Source organism: Jaculus jaculus, chromosome 4 (assembly GCF_020740685.1).
Source record: "Jaculus jaculus isolate mJacJac1 chromosome 4, mJacJac1.mat.Y.cur, whole genome shotgun sequence".
In the NCBI taxonomy this organism is placed as follows: domain Eukaryota; kingdom Metazoa; phylum Chordata; class Mammalia; order Rodentia; family Dipodidae; genus Jaculus; species Jaculus jaculus.
In genome coordinates this window covers 64,476,111-64,492,091 of record NC_059105.1, presented here as the reverse complement: position 1 = coordinate 64,492,091, position 15,981 = coordinate 64,476,111, and the positions used below count along the sequence as shown (strand labels likewise).

The 15,981-nt window shown below is 45.3% G+C and overlaps 1 protein-coding gene across 1 annotated transcript in view; it reads right to left on the bottom strand.

Moving 5' to 3' along the window:
- The window catches only part of Wipf1 (WAS/WASL interacting protein family member 1), a 133,742-nt gene extending 122,293 nt beyond the window's left edge, over positions 1-11,449 (bottom strand). The window contains exon 1 of the mRNA XM_045147567.1: positions 11,300-11,449. The gene's annotated coding sequence lies outside the window, so the exon portion shown is untranslated. The remainder of the gene's footprint in view (positions 1-11,299) is intronic.
- Between the last annotated feature and the right edge of the window lie 4,532 nt (positions 11,450-15,981).

Here is a 15,981-nt window from a genome sequence, read left to right as displayed (position 1 = left end):
TTTTTTTTTTTTTTGCCATCTGTGTTAGGTTAGTTACAAAGCGTTCTTCTTATTCTGGCTACACAATGTTGGCCTGACCTACCAGAACACAAGAAATTTTGCTGATTGATTTAGTTATTCTGTTCATATAAACGGCTCCAGTTGCACAGCTGTTTCTGATTAGCCAGTGTACTGCTGAAGTTATATACAAATAATTTTGTAATGAACTCAGCAACTAGGAGGACAGGGGAAGTGGAATCTAGTCTCACCTCCCAGAAAAATAAGCAGGAGCAATGAGGGCAGGGGCTTTCAGAGGCAGTTCAGGTTGAAATTCCTATCTGCTATGATTTACTTTTAGCTCTTTATGTAATAATAACTCAGCAGAACTTAGAACAAATGTGTTCAAAGGACCTTTGTCTTCAGACTTTTGGATTCAAGAGGGAAACCCAATTAGCTCCGCAGGCTTAAAATGCCTTCAAATTTTCCCGACTTTGTATTTTGTAAGTTTCTGTTCTTGCCATTAAAACATTTATATTCCCTGAGACAATGTCTTAAATAATATGCTCTTAGAAGGGGAAGATTGGGCTTGAAAGTTTTATATTGACTTTCTGATGATTAGAGATCAAGTGTTTTGCTTCATTTCAACACAGAACAATTAAGCTCTGTGAGCTTAGACACACGTTTTTCTTCTCTAGTTCTAGAGACAAATCATATGCACGTTTGAGAAATTAAGGAAAAAATAGGCATGAATGATTCAAATGGGTGGATGGTTTTAAAAGGCACAGTGACAAGTGCTCCCTAAAAACCATTTGAAAGAAAACAGGAAAAGGAGATTCGAAAGTTTATACTTCTAAGATGAATTACGTGGCAAGGATGTGGGGAGACATTCTTGTGCAGGGCTAGGGAGGGTACTTTTGGAGAGTAAGACTACTTGAGTAAGACTACTGACAGAAATAAATGCTTCTTCATGTTAGCATATGCAAACACACACAAACACAGAGCTATGTTCTGAGAGGAACTAACATAGTAGAAAACTTAAAACAATATGAGTGGAAAGGCTGGGGAGATGGATCAGTTGGTAAAATACTTGCCATGCAAGCATGAGGATCTGAGTTTTCAGTACCACACAAAATGCCAGGCATAGTGGTATATGCCTGTAACCCCAGTGCTAGGAGATGAAGACAGGGAGTTCCTAGGGCTCACTGGCTAGCTAGTCTAGCTTACTCGGTGAGCCCTAGGTTCAGTGAGAGGTGCTGACTCAAAGAATAAGGTAGGGCTGGAGAGTTAGCTTAGTGGTTAAGCGCTTGCCTGTGAAGCCTAAGGACCCCGGTTCGAGGCTCGATTCCCCAGGACCCACGTTAGCCAGATGCACAAGGGGTGCACGCATCTGGAGTTCCTTTGCAGTGGCTAGAGGCCCTGGCGTGCCCATTCTCTCTCTATCTGCCTCTTTCTCTTTCTGTCTGTTGCTCTCAAATAAATAAATAACAAAAAATTAAAAAGAATAGGGTAGAAAGTTATTAAGGAAGACCCTTGACATCAACCTCTGGCCTCCACATGCACATAAGTGTATGTGCACCCACATATATAAACATTCATACACACATGCACACACACCACACATACACACATACACATGCAAAAAACTAATATAAATAGCTAAATAAGTTATAGGAGATTACACATCCATGCCATAATGAGTTTTATAATCTGGAGAGAATGTCTATGATGCTTTATTATGTTTTTTTTTTTAAGCACAGCCTGAGGCAGAGGATGTGGGCCATTAGTAGATAGCTTGCCTAATAATGCTTGAGGCCCTAGGCCTGATTTCCAGCACTATATAGTTTTAAAGAGAGAGAGAATTGGTGCACCAGGGCCTCAGCCACTGCAATCAAACTCCAGACTCTTATGCCACCTACTGGGCATGTGCAACCTTATGCTTGTCTCACCTTTGAGTGTCTGGCTAATGTAGGATCTGGAGAATCAAACATGAGTCCTTGGGCTTTGCAGGCAAGTGCCTTAATCACTAAGCCATCTCTCCAGCCTGCACGTATATAATTTTGTAATCGGAACAAATTAAAAATTTCAACATAATTTCAAACAGTGACAGCCATATTTCCAGCCAAGACTGCAAGTACATACACTGAGCACGCGGCCTTATAGTGAGCATGTTGTTTTATCACAGCAAAGCAGACATGATATAGAATTTTGTATGGAAGGGAGGTTTATAGTAAAAACAAGACCATCATACTATCCTGATCATTCCATAATCATGCAAGGCTTTTTTTTTTTTTTTAATTTCTAGTTCCTCATCAAAAAACAAGATTGGGGGTGGGCTGGAGAGATGGCTTAGCGGTTAAGCACTTGTTTGTGAAGCCTAAGGACCCCGGTTCGAGGCTCAGTTCCCCAGGTCCCACGTTAGCCAGATGCACAAGGGGGTGCACGCGTCTGGAGTTCATTTGCAGAGGCGGAAGGCCCTGGCGTGCCCATTCTCTCTCTTTCCCTCTATCTGTCTTTCTCTCTGTGTCTGTTGCTCTCAAATTAATTAATTAATTAATTAATTTAAAAAAAAAAACAAGATGGGGAAAAGGATTACAATGTCTGAATATTGAACTTCTAGTCCTAATGGTTTATAAAGTAGTACTCAGGCCCCAATTCTAGCAACAACTTACTTTTTTTTTTAATTTGAGAGTGACAGACACAGAGAGAAAGACAGATAGAGGGAGAGAGAGAGAATGGGCATGCCAGGGCTTCCAGCCTCTGCAAACGAACTCCAGACGTGTGCACCCCCTTGTGCATCTGGCTAACGTGGGACCTGGGGAACTGAGCCTCGAACCGGGGTCCTTAGGCTTCACAAGCAAGTGCTTAACCGCTAAGCCATCTCTCCAGCCCAACAACTTACTTTTTGTATTTGTCTCACACTCAAGATTGGATGGGGACAATGTCTCAGTAGGTAAAGTGCCTGCCACGCAAGTAGGGTGCCCTGAGTTTGGATCTCTAGCACCCACATAAAAATCCAGGCATGGTGGCATATGACTATAATCCCAGTGCTGGGGCAGCAAAGACAGGAGGATCCTTCGGACTGGCTGGCTGGCTAGACTAGCCAAATGGATAAACTCCAGGCTCAGTGAGAGATTCAGTCTCAGAAAATAAAGGTGGAGTGACTGATCTCTAGACTCCACATGTACATTGTGTAATGCGCCCATACACATACGCATGTGCACATGCACCCCACACATACACATGTGCATGCATACCACACATACACACTATGTATGAATATTACACATATACACATGTGCATGCATACCACACACATACACTATGCATGAATATTACATACATACACATGTGCATACATACCACACACACATACACACACAAAAGCAAGCAAACAAACAAAAACACATGCAGAATTCTTTCTTAAGCCATGCATGGCAATCAAACTCCAGCTGCAATGGACAAGCTTTTTAAAAAAGTTTTAAAAAGTACATTAAGTGGTGTAAGCATCTGGAGTTCAACTTTAGTGGCTAAGGCCCTGGTGACCCAATTCTCTCTCATTCTCTCTCTTTCTCTAAAAAGGAAAAAAAAAGTTTGTAAAGTGAGTGTGGTAAGGCTTGCCTTTAATGCCAGAACTCAGGAGGCAGAGGTAAGTGGATCACCATGAGCTCAAGGCCAGCCTGAGACTACATAGTGAATTCCAGGTCAGCCGGGGCTAGAGCAAGACCATTCTTGGAAAAACAAACAACAACAAAAAGTTTTTAAAAGGGTTTTGACTATTTTCCCTTTTACTAAGGCCCTCAAAAAATCTAATTTTAGCACAACTGAAAATGTGCCTCTCAGCCTGTCTTCTGAGAATTAAGGAAGAGAACTGGCTTAGTCTTCTCTTTTTTTTCACCCTGCTCTGTCCCTTTCCTGTTCAATCCATTATCATCCTGGCCTTTCCTGGAAGACCCAGCCCAGCTCACCTAATGGTGTTCACACATTGTATCAGAGCTGCTTATGGGCTGTGGGGCTCTTAAAGAGCAGTCCATTTGCATTCTTCCAGCTCAGGCTGATCTGGCTGTCTCCATTATTTAATTATCCATCCCTGACACACAAGGCTATTGTGGTCAAGACACTGCTCTCACTGTTTTCATTCTCAGAAAGCAAATAGCTAGGGCACGTGCTTTCTCAAGATGTTCAAGGTCTGAAGGTTCCTAAGGTATGAATCTATTCTGCTTGGGGACAGGGGGAGTCTGAAGGTTTCCTAAACACTGCCTCAGCTCATCTAACAGGTTCAGATTTTATCTTCCCAAAATGTAATCAGATTTCTCTCTTGGTCCCTCCCAGGACTAACTTCTTTATTCAGAGTACATAATCTCTTGCATACATCAACAGAAAAATGTTTAGAATGGTTAAGAAATGGGCTGACACAGCAGTGGTTGCAAAACAAGAAATCGAATCCACTGCCCATTTGGTTTGTGATGACATGCCACAGAAAAAATGCCTTGATGGTTGGACATCATTAGCAAAAGCTAATGGGTGAGCTGATGGTCAGTGAACCAGCGCTGTGCAGTCTAGTGAGTGACTGTGACCACCAACCAGGAGTGGACTAGTGGAATACATCCTGACAAGAGACTGCCACACAGCTGTCACCAAGAAAATAGTAGGAAGGTTGGGAGTGTTAGCTCAGTGGCCTAGCACATTATGTGCTTAGCACCCATGAGGTTCTAGGTTCAATCCCTAGAATAATAATAACAACAAACCAGTATGCTCTAGAAATATTTAAAACACCACTTCTTAGTGATAATGATTTTCACTTTTCCAACAAGAACACTAAAAGTAAAGCAAGCAAAATGTAAAAAGTATCTCTATAACACAATCTCAAATATGTGAGAGCAGGGAATAGGCTACAGGAGGGAGAGGGAAGGAATGTAAATAAATGTAAAAATGAGATAAGATATATGCATCATACCTATTTAAAGTGACAAGTTTTGCTCATGAGCAATGTAGAAATTAACATATATAGACATGTTTTAAAGAAGCATGGATGATCTATGTAAGAAAAAGTAAAAACATAAACACACCATATATATATACATACATACACACACACATACATATACATATATATAAACTTTTACTGAAAGTTATAACTGACTCCACTAACCCACAACACTGCTTGGCTCTGGCCTTTCTGCTTTATTCACCATTTCCTTCCTGCTACAGATACCACTTAACTGACAGAGGTGCTGTGGCCCCAGTACAAAGGAGTCTATGGCAGTCAGGAAGGCTTGTTCGTATCCTTCAACTGTGTGGAAACTTCTCTCTCAGGTTGTGCACCTCTTCTCAGACACAGCAAAGGATGCAGAAGCCAGTGGCAGAAGTTTGAATCTTGTTCATATGGCGTAAAAAAGACGCAGGTGCGGGAAACATCACTTCTGAGGTACTACAATGCTGATTCCACTCTCCTTTTCCTTTTCTGCTACTTTATTAGTAGAATTATCATTTTTTTTTAATTTGGAAGATATAAAGATACATAACAGTTAAGGCTACCTATTTTTTTAAAAATATTTTTATTAGCCGGGCATGGTGGTGCACACCTTTAATCCCAGCACTCGGGAGGCAGAGGTAGGAGGACTGTCGTGAGTTTGAGGCCACCCTGAGACTACATAGTGAATTCCATGTCAGCTTGAGCTAGAGTGATACCCTACCTCAAAAAACCAAGTGTGTGTGTATAGATAGATAGATAGATAGATAGATATAGATATATATAGAGGGGGGATTATGTATATATATGAAGATATATATATATCTTTTTAATTTATTTATTTGACACTCACAGAGAGAGAAAATGGGCATACCAGGGCCTCTAGCCACTGCAAACAAACTCCAGAAACATGCACCACTTTGAGCATCTGGCTTTATGTGGGACCAGGAGAGTCAAATATTGGTCCTTATGCTTCAAAGACAAGTGCTTTAACCTCTAAGCCATCTTTCCAGCCCTATTTGAAGATAAATGACAATGTCACAAAGCAAGCATGGTGGAAGACCCATCTTAGGTTGAAATTGTTTCTAGCATCTTCAGAAACCAGACCATTCTCTATAAAACAAAGATTTTTTTTTCAAGAAAAATTTATCTCTAACTTTGAGAGAATAAGAGAAATAAACCACCACTTAAGTATTAATAGATGACCTACCATCCCAAGAGTATAAAATAGATGAATGTTTTATAAAAGTGATTGCTTGGAAAGAGTCCAAAATCTAAGGAGGGAGAAAAGACCCGCGTGTCTTCAAGACAGAATGACATGGTCTTCAAGACACTGCTGAGGCCCAAACCAACCATGACAGAACTGACTGAGGAGGAACTAGGCACAGAGGCAGGGAGCATTCTGACTCTCCTTAAGGAGAATGTTCTTAAGAATGTAAACTTGCTTACCAACGAGGTGTGTAGGTAATGGTGCCTCCCATTTATTTCAGGTAAGTTCTTTCACCAAGTATAACAAACTCTATTATTTTGGTCTTCTCACAAAGTAGTGTGAACAATCTGAAGTCTATAGGGTTCAACATACAAATGAAAAAGAGAGAGAGAGAACATGAAGGGAACAAATAGTGATGCAACAGCTTCAGGTAGGAATGGAGAAATAGTTTAGCTTTGAATAGGAAAAGTCGGTGCATTAAGGCTGGTGATGAAGTTAAGGGTTACAAGTGCAGGAACTAGAATGAGACTGTCCTGCGTCTGAACACTTGCAAATGGCCTAGAGTCTCTTAGCCTCAGGCTTCACATAGAAATTACACTGGGTTGCATGAATACTACATGAGTCAATTAAAGGGCATAGTTGTAATGTTAAAGGGAGAAAGTAAGAAAGGAAAAGGAAAGGAGTGATTTTTTAAAAAAATTTATTTGTTAAGAGAGAGAGAAAGAGGCAGATAGAGAAAATGGACACACCAGAGCCTCTAGTCACTGTAAGCAAAGCCACCTTGTGCATTTGGCTTTATGTGGGTACTGAGGAATGGAACCTGGGTCCTTAGGCTTTGCAGGCAAGTGCCTTAATGGCTAAGACATCACTTCAGCCTGATTGGCTGAATTTTTTTTTTTTTTAAGCTTGAACCAAATCATGGAAAGCTTTAAAGAATTTGTTTCACTTGAATATAACTGGGCTGGGATGATAGAGAACTTCCTTAGCATATCCAGCACCTTGTTCAATCTCAGAACCACACACACACAAAAGATAAGTTAAATTAATAATTGAGGGAAAATAGGAAATTGAGTTATTCGAAGAGAAAAATACACTCATAGTAAACAACATTAAAATGTTACAGGGCTGGAGAGATGCTTGCCTGCGAAGCCTAAGGATCCAGGTTCGATTCCCCAGTACCCACATAAGCCAGATGCACAAGGTGATGCATGCATCTGGAGTGTCATTTGCAGTCTAATCAGCTGGTTGCTTTTCCCCATCATGGATGATGGCAACTATGTGACTGTCACAACCCGTTACCCTGGTATTTCCTAGTGCCAAATGGCTAAGAGCGACACATCTCGTTTTTCCTTCCCTGTCTAGACAGCCTCAGCAGAGTAGATTCTTCTCCTTAAAGTTGCACGAGATGACCGATGTGAAACATCTCATAGACGGCAGGCAGCTGAGAGATTATTAACATGCATTCATTTATATAAAAAGAAGTTTTGACAGGCATGGTGGTGCACACGCCTTTAATCCCAGCACTCTGGAGGCAGAAATAGGAGGATCGCTGTGAGTTTGAGGCCAGGCTAGGACTGCAGAGTGAGTTCCAGGTCAGCCTGAGTCACAGTGAGATCCTACCTTGGGGAGAAAAGAAGTAGTTCTTAGGTTTATGTTTGGGCTCTTTGTATCAAGCACCTCATACGTACTAACATCGACAACAATGCTTCTCATCGCCCGTGAGCACTGGTCCAGCAGCACTGCAATCTGCTAAGTGAAACACAAACATATGCTCACATGATCCTCACAACAATCCTCTGACGTAGACTGTTACCTTCATTTTAAGAGTAAGGAAACAAGCCGGGCATGGTGGCACATGCCTTTAATCCCTACACTCGGGAGGCACAGGTCGGAGGATTACAGAGAGTTCGAGGCCACCCTGAGACTACATACTAAATTCCAGGTCAGTCTGAGCTAGAGTGAGACACTACCTCAAAAGACAAACAAACAAAACAAAGAATTAAAGGGTAAGGAAACAAAGGTCCTGTAAGAAAAAGTACCAGACTGGAAGTGAGACTAGGTAGACTCTGTGGCTTGTGCTATACCCATGAAGGAATTCTGCACTCAGTACACAATGGCATCACCTGGGGACTCCCAAAAACTAGATCTCTGGGGCCAGGCATGGTGGCACACACCTGTCATCCTAGCACTTGGAAGGCAGAGGGAGGAGAATCTCTGCAAGTTCAAGGCCAGCATGATCTGTGAACAAGATCCTTTGGCACAAAAATAAAATATATAAATTCTGGGCCCTCACAGAAGATATTATAAAAGCTTTATAAATGGCTAAGAACCAGCTTACTCCAATATTAATTTACATGTGTTAACAGCATTACTTAACAAATTGAAGATATCCTAGCAGTTGTTAGTATTCAAAAGTATGTAACTTTCACCCTCAGGAGCGACTACAGCTGCTGGAGGTGAAGAATCCAGGAAGGCCTGGTGATGAAGTCCTCCTTCCTTCATTCCAGAGAAGTGAAAGCTGAGGTGTTCCTCAATCCCAGCTGAGATGGTGGGACACATTGTGACCACGCCTACTAAGCCTCCCATACTAAGGATATAGTAAACAATAAGTTCTTTTTTGTTGTTTATTTTTATTTATTTGAGAGTGACAGAGAGAGAAAGAGGCAGAGAGAGAGAGAATGGGCACGCCAGGGCCTCCAGCCAATGCAAACTAACTCCAGATGCGTGCGCCCCTTTGTGCATCTGGCTAACGTGTGTCCTAGGGAATAAACCTCGAACCGGGGTCCTTAGGCTTCACAGGCAAGCGCTTAACCGCTAAGCCATCTCTCCAGCCCAACAATAGATTCTTGTAAGGTGGGCTAATGATGGACTGACTCCCGCTGGTTGGAAATCACTGAAATTCCTTGATTTGTTCTGTACCTTTTCCTACCTTATTTTACTATATTTTCTTTACATTCTTGCTATGTGAAATTAGGTCATCCTTACTGAAGGCGAGCAGTCATCTCTTTCTGAGCATAGCTAAGACCTCTAGCAGATACCTTCCTTGCTCAGAAGGCTCTGGCTTGATTCCTCCAACACTGCCCAGATTTGCATCTGTGGGCCCCATCTAGTCCTAACACAGTAAATGAGCCTATTAACCCTTCAAGAACCATGGACTGTGAACTGCTGAGGAGTAGCAGTAAAGACACCTCTGTGTGGGTGTCACTAGGAATCTGGAAGACTACAATGGAGCCAGAGTCCCAGACGCTTAGAAACGAAGGGGTTACAGCAACAAATAAAAACATGTTTTCGCTTTGTTTTATTCTCTTGGTATTGCTGTAGAATCTGCAGGTCTCCTCTCCTCACCGAAAAAAAAAAAAAAAAATTACAACCCTAGTTAGGCACACCTTGAAAAACCAAAGACAGTGACACAAACATGCCACTTACAAAAGGTCTGCCTTGAGCACATGACATAGTAAATTTCAGACACCTCATCACCTATTAACCCTCTGTGAGCCCATTACACTCTTGTGTCTGGGTGCTACACACTACATAGCGACTGGTTGGCCTTTGTGGCAAGTTACCTTTGGCTGTTTCATACCCATTATCCCACCTGATCCTCTTACCCTGGAACGGAAGAATTGCAAAAGCCCATTTAGTTTGGAGGTAAGTGAGGCTCAAGTTGCATGATAACACCCAAAGGCAACAACAGGAAGTGGCTACACATACAGTAGACAATTTGTCAAATTAACAAACAGATGAAGGCAGGCATGAACCCCTCCACTGGGAAACAAGCTCATTCGCCCCTAAATGTCCCAAAATTTTCTCTGACTCTGCTTTCCAATCTCTCTGCTTGCTCTATATCACACAAATTCAAGGGAGTTCATGGGATGCTTGGGGGATGGGGGGGGGGACCCTACAGCCAGGGCTGGATTAGTACCCTGGAAGAAGATGACGATGCTTGAGTATCTGTGGAAGACAGTGCGTCTAGGTCCCTGAGAAGCTCAACCATGTGAAGTCACCTGGCAGAAAAGTCCCCCCGGGGGAAGACTAGTGAGAGTGGAGGCCAGTGTCCCTAGCACTGCAAAAGAGCTGCAGAATGCTAATAGTCTACACAGGGTTCTCTCACGTTAAAAAGTCAAAGGGCGATTTACAAACTGAGAAAAGAATCCGGTGTTATTTTATCCATTATGGGAGTGGAATTTTTGAGGAGGCAAAATCTACCAGTGTCCCAAAATGAAGCACCAGTACTGTTTTGAAATAGCTTTGGGACAGTGGTAGAACAGCTACCGAAGGGAGGGTGCAAGGGTGCCCACACGAGTCTACCTACGTGCAAAGTAGGCGAGGAGAGTGCAGAAAGAGGTGAGCTGCAAGGAGAACTCCGGGAGGCAGAACTGATTAGTGAAGATCGGGAAAAGGGGGATCAAGCCCCTCATTGCTGACGACAACCTGAGGGGCTTCCTAGAGAACCCAGAGCAAGCCAGGAGCCCGTGGCCCGAGGCTGACTATTCCTCGGGGATTCGGCGGGACCAAGGTTCCTCTCGGACACACCCTTTTGTTAATCTGCAAGTTCAAAGTGTAGCCACGAGTTGGGAGGGGGGTGATCTGGGTCACCCTCTGCTGGGTCCGCCGGTTTCCCTTACATTTGCAAGTTTCCACAGTTCTTTCCTTTCAAAAGGAAAGTTATGTTAAGAGAGAAAGGGGTAAGGAGTCCTCGGCCGGGGTCCCCAGCACCGACCGGGACTGGCGCGCGCGTCTACGCGGACCATCGCCCGGGCGGTGCGCGAGCATCCGGAGGGAAAGCTGGGGTCGGGAAGTGCAGCCCAGGGAGGGGCGCGCTGCCCGGTCCCCGTCCGCCCCGGGGGCATCGCCGCGCAGCCCACCGCTCCAGGCTCCCGGCGGGCGGTTCTAGCGTCCGCCGCCCCCTCCGTCCCACGCCAGCGCCCAGGACGCGCGGGCCTCCGGGCTCCGCGCCGCACTGCACCCGCCGCCCGGGGGGAAAGGGGAGAGTGAGGGGGGGTCTCGGCCTGGACCTCGCGGCGGCCCCGCCCGCGTCCCGGCCGTCGAGTCGAGCCGCGCCCCTCCCGGACCCCCTCGGCGGACCCCGGGGCGCGCCGTGCGCAGGGGCCGTAGCAGCGGCGACGCGCTCCGGGCTCACTTACCGCGCTCCGGCTCCGGGCGGCTCCTCGGCCCCGCGGTGCGCGGGGCATTTTTTTTTTTTTTCTTTTCTCTCTTTTTTTTTTTCCCTGGAAAACTTCTCGTTAATTCCGAAGGGTTGAGCCGGGCGGGCGGGCAGGAAAAGCGCTCAGCGCCGGGAGGCTGCGACCATCCGGGAACTTGGCGGAGATGTGAACCCTCCCCCTGGCCCCGCGATCTCCCCCCCCACTCCTCCTCCTCCTCCTCCTCCTCCTCCTCCTCCTCCTCCTCCTCCTCCTCCTCCTCCTCCTCCTCCTCCTCCTCCCCGCGGCCCCGCCACACGTGGACGCGCCGCGAGGCCGCCGCTGGCCTGCGCCCTGCGCTCCCTCCCCGCGCCCCGCCGCCGCCGGCCGCCGAGGAGAGAGTCGAGCCCGCGCCCCGCCGCTCCCTGCGGGGCCGAGGCCGCGGGGGGTCCCGGACCGGACGGCGGAGCTGCAGGGCGGGCAGGGTGGCCAACCCAGAGCTGGCTTCCCTGGGCTGCTGGGCGGGGGTCCTTGTCCCGTCCATGCCCCCCTTGCTCGGAACCCAGAGGGTCCCCGCTTTGAAGACCTGAAGTTGGATTTGACTTAAAAGATGCACTTTGAACCCCGACTGGAGCCCGGGGGTCTGCGGCATCTCAGCTCCCGCCCACGGCGCGCGCAGCGGGCGGCTCTTCCCAAGGGACCGGGGTGCCGGCTAGCTCGCCCTTCCATCGGGCTGCAACTTCGGAGTGGGTTTTGCCGCAAGCTGGGCATGGGTTTATCAATCAGCCACTGACGTCCTCAAACACGACTAAAATCAACAGCGAATGCTGGGGGGGAAAGGCTGAGGCCCTGACCTGCGGCAGAAGCAGACTCTTAAGCCTCTAGGCCGCAAAGGAACATTAACACTTAAGACACGCTAGACTACATTCATTTGAAAAGACATGTTATGGCCGTTATAATAACCGTCGAGGCATACTGTTAGCCTGTCAGGTCCGTGCATCTGTGAGTAAAAGGGGAGAAGCTCCGTAGATGTATTTCAGAATTTGGCATCTTTGATAAGGAGCCCTTGGCTTCAGGCGTTCTGTGATGCGCCATTCCCAAGTGCACGCTCTGGTTTGGCACGCTTTTAACAGACATGGCAGGCCCTCTGGGAAACACGTGTCGTGGGTCAACATCTCCTACTGGCATTTTTTGTGTCCCTAGATGTGCTTGTCATATCTATCATTGTGTGTCCTAGGCTGGTCTCGAACTCCCACCTCTAGCTATGCTCATCTTTCTAAGGTTCATTCTATATTTGCCTTTCTTTTTAAACGACTTCCGCGGTAATATGCACATGTTGGCTCATATAAAATGAGAACAAGCAATAGCATGTATATTACTTCCAAGTGGAAAGGAATCATTACCACGTTTTGCAGTAGAGCATAGAGCCAAAAAATCTCTCAGCTGCCTGTCTTCCTCACTAGCGCTCTAAACCTTAGTTGCCTCACTTAAATCCCCGATAACAATACTTCCTAAACAACCCCCCCTCCCGCCCCGACTGTTGGAGAATTAAATGGGATCATCTCTAAAGAGCAATGACACCCGCTCCCAAGTACAACAGGAATCTGTACTTATCAGTGTCTCCACAAGACCTAACATCTCTTAAGGAATCATTTAAATGTTTGTTAGGATGAGAACTCTCTTGAGTCTAGGTCTCTTGGTTATTTCAGCATTAATCTACACAGAAGAAACTAAGAAGGCACTATGATTGGAATGGTCCCACCAAAACTCATGATGAAATTTAACTCTCTGTGAGGCTTAAGAGGAGAAAATGGAACCTTTATTTATTTATTTATTTATTTGTGTGTTTTATTTATTTGAGCGAATGGGCACATCAGGGCCTCCAGCCACTGTAAATGAACTCCAGATGTATGCACCACCTTGTGCGTCTAGTTTATGTGGGTACTAGGGAATGGAACCTGGGTCCTTCGACTATTGAAGGCAAGCACCTTATGACTAAGCCATATCTCCATCCCAGAGAGTGGAACCCTTAGTAGGTGATTAGGAGCCAGGTGTGGGGGCACGTGCCTTTGACCCCAGCATTCAGGAAGCTGAAACAGAAAGATCACCAAGAATTCAAGGCCAGGCTGGAGAGATAGCTTAGTGGTTAAGGCACTTGCCTGCGAAGCCTGAGGACCCTGGTTCAATTCTCCAGGTCCCACGTTAGCCAGGCGCACGTCATGGCACATGCATCTGGAGTTCCTTTGCAGTGGCTAGAGACCCTGGCATGCCCATTCTCTCTGTCCCTCTGTATCTAATAAACAAATAAATAAAATTATAAAAGAAATTTAAAAAGAAGAATTCAAGGCCAACTTGGGCTACATAGTGAGTTCATGCCAGCCTCTGCTGTCATCAAGCATGGGTGGATTCATGGGCTATGTGGAGTGGGGCTCTCATGGAAGCCAGCTTGGCTCCATCTCTTAGATGTGTTCTGTCTTGCCATGGAATATTCTCTGCCACGCTGGGTCGAGATCCAACTGGAAGGCCCTCACTAGATGCAGCCTCTGGAACCATGAGCTAACTAAACTGTTTATTCTTCATGAATTACCTATATGTGGTTTTCAGTTACCTCAACAGAGGGTAAAATACATGCCCCCCCCCCCCATTTCATTACTGGAGGCCAAAACTAAATGGTGCTTTGAACTGTGATAAGTTATCCAGAGTAACCCAGCTCTTTCCTCTCAGACTTCTCTCAGTAAGGTCAAGATTTGAAGGGTATTTTATCGATGGTAACCACTGTAGTCATATGTTGATTTATTGTGATTGTCAACCTGTGAGGGATTATCTAGATTGGGTGACCCTCTGGGCATGCCTGGGGGATTATCTTGATTAGGTTAATTGAGGTGGGAAGACCCATCTTAACTGTGGGTGGCACCATTTCCTGGGCAAGGATCCTAGACTCAAGAGAGACTGGCTAAGCCCTGGCATTCATCACCCCCTGCTCCCTCCCTATGGGCTGATTGTGACCAGTTCTGCTTCAAGCAAGTGCTGCCATCCTTCCCCACCATGATGGGCTGTACCCTAACCTGGAACTGTAAGCTGAAACAAACCCTTCTACCCTTAAACTGATTTTTGTTATTTTGTCTCAGCAACAAAAAGATAACTAATACAACTCATGTATACTTTGATATGAATGAATTAGACAAAAGTGGAGGGGCCTGGGGAGATGGCCCAGTGGTTAAAAGGGCTTGTTTGCAATGCCTGCTGGTCTGGATCTAATTCCATAGTACCCACATAAAACTAGATGCACAAAGTGGTGCATGCATCTGGAGTTTATTTACAGTGTCAAGAGGCCTTTGGCATGCTCATGTTTTCTCTCTCTCTCTGTGTCTCTCTTTCTTTTTCTCCTTCCCTCTCTCTAGTAAATAATTAAAAATGCTTGTAAAAAAAGAAAATAGAAAAATGTGGGTTGTTCAATGCTGTTTAAAATGAGCTATGTCACAGCTGGGCGTGGTGGCGCACGCCTTTAATCCCTGCACTTGGGAGGTAGAGGTAGGAGGATCACCGTGAGTTTGAGGCCACCCTGAGACTCCATAGTGAATTCCTGGTCAGCCTGGGCTAGAATGAGACCATACCTCAAAAAACAAAAAAAATGAAGCTATGCCACAAATAATATTACAGTGACTTTGGTAAAGAGGAAGGAAGGACATAGAAGAATGTTGAGACAGATAAAAGTAAGATACACTTACCACAGCTCAATATGATTAGATATAGATGATCCCTGACACTATGGTTTGACTTTGAATCTTTCAACTTTACAGTGGTAGAAGTTATACTTTAAATTTTGTAGGGTTTTTAGACAATCTTAAGATATAGCCCATGGAGGCCTTGAACTCACTGTCCAGCCTCAGCTTCCTGAGTGCTGGGATTGCCAGCATGTCCTGCCATATTTGGCTTTGAATGTTGAATTTTGATCTTTTTGGGGGAGGGGACTAGCAGTTTGTGGTACAATACTCTTGTGTTGCTTGGCAGCAGAGGGAATCATCAAAAAGGTAAACGACCCATGCTCTGCAGTGTGCTGTGTTGCTAAGCAAGTTCAGTAGGTTAGTTGTATTAAATACATTTTCACCTTAAGATGTTTTCACTTACACTGGGTTTCCCAGGATGTAACCTCATTGTAAAGAGAGGAGCATCTGTACATACATTTGTTCCTCATTTCCTAACTACCAATTTGGGGCTCGTTCTGACTCCAAACCAGTTCACTGGTGCCTTAGAACTTCCCCTCTTGTACAATGACTTATTTACTGCAGTTACTTTTTCCTCAGTAGACAGGAGTTGCAGAGACAGGGCAGCCAAAAGGGCTTGCCTGCCTCATTGAATTCTCACAGGAACCTTGTGAAGTAGATGTTTGTCTCCATTCTACACAGGAGAAATCTGTGACTCAGAGACCTTGAGGAACCTGCTCAGAGTTGTGACTTCACTCAGCTTGTGAACTTCTAAATCCACATACTGTGATGCTAATGCCAGCCACTGTGTGGTACTGCTCTTGACTTTACTTCCTATGTTTGTCCCACCTCTGGGCTTCTGATGGTATGAATGACTTAAATTGATTAACGTACTGGCTCCTTGATGCCAAGTAGCAAAAGAAGAAAATAGTGTTCCATACCTTAGTAGCTGGCATCTGGGCGGATCTGGTTAAAGGCTCC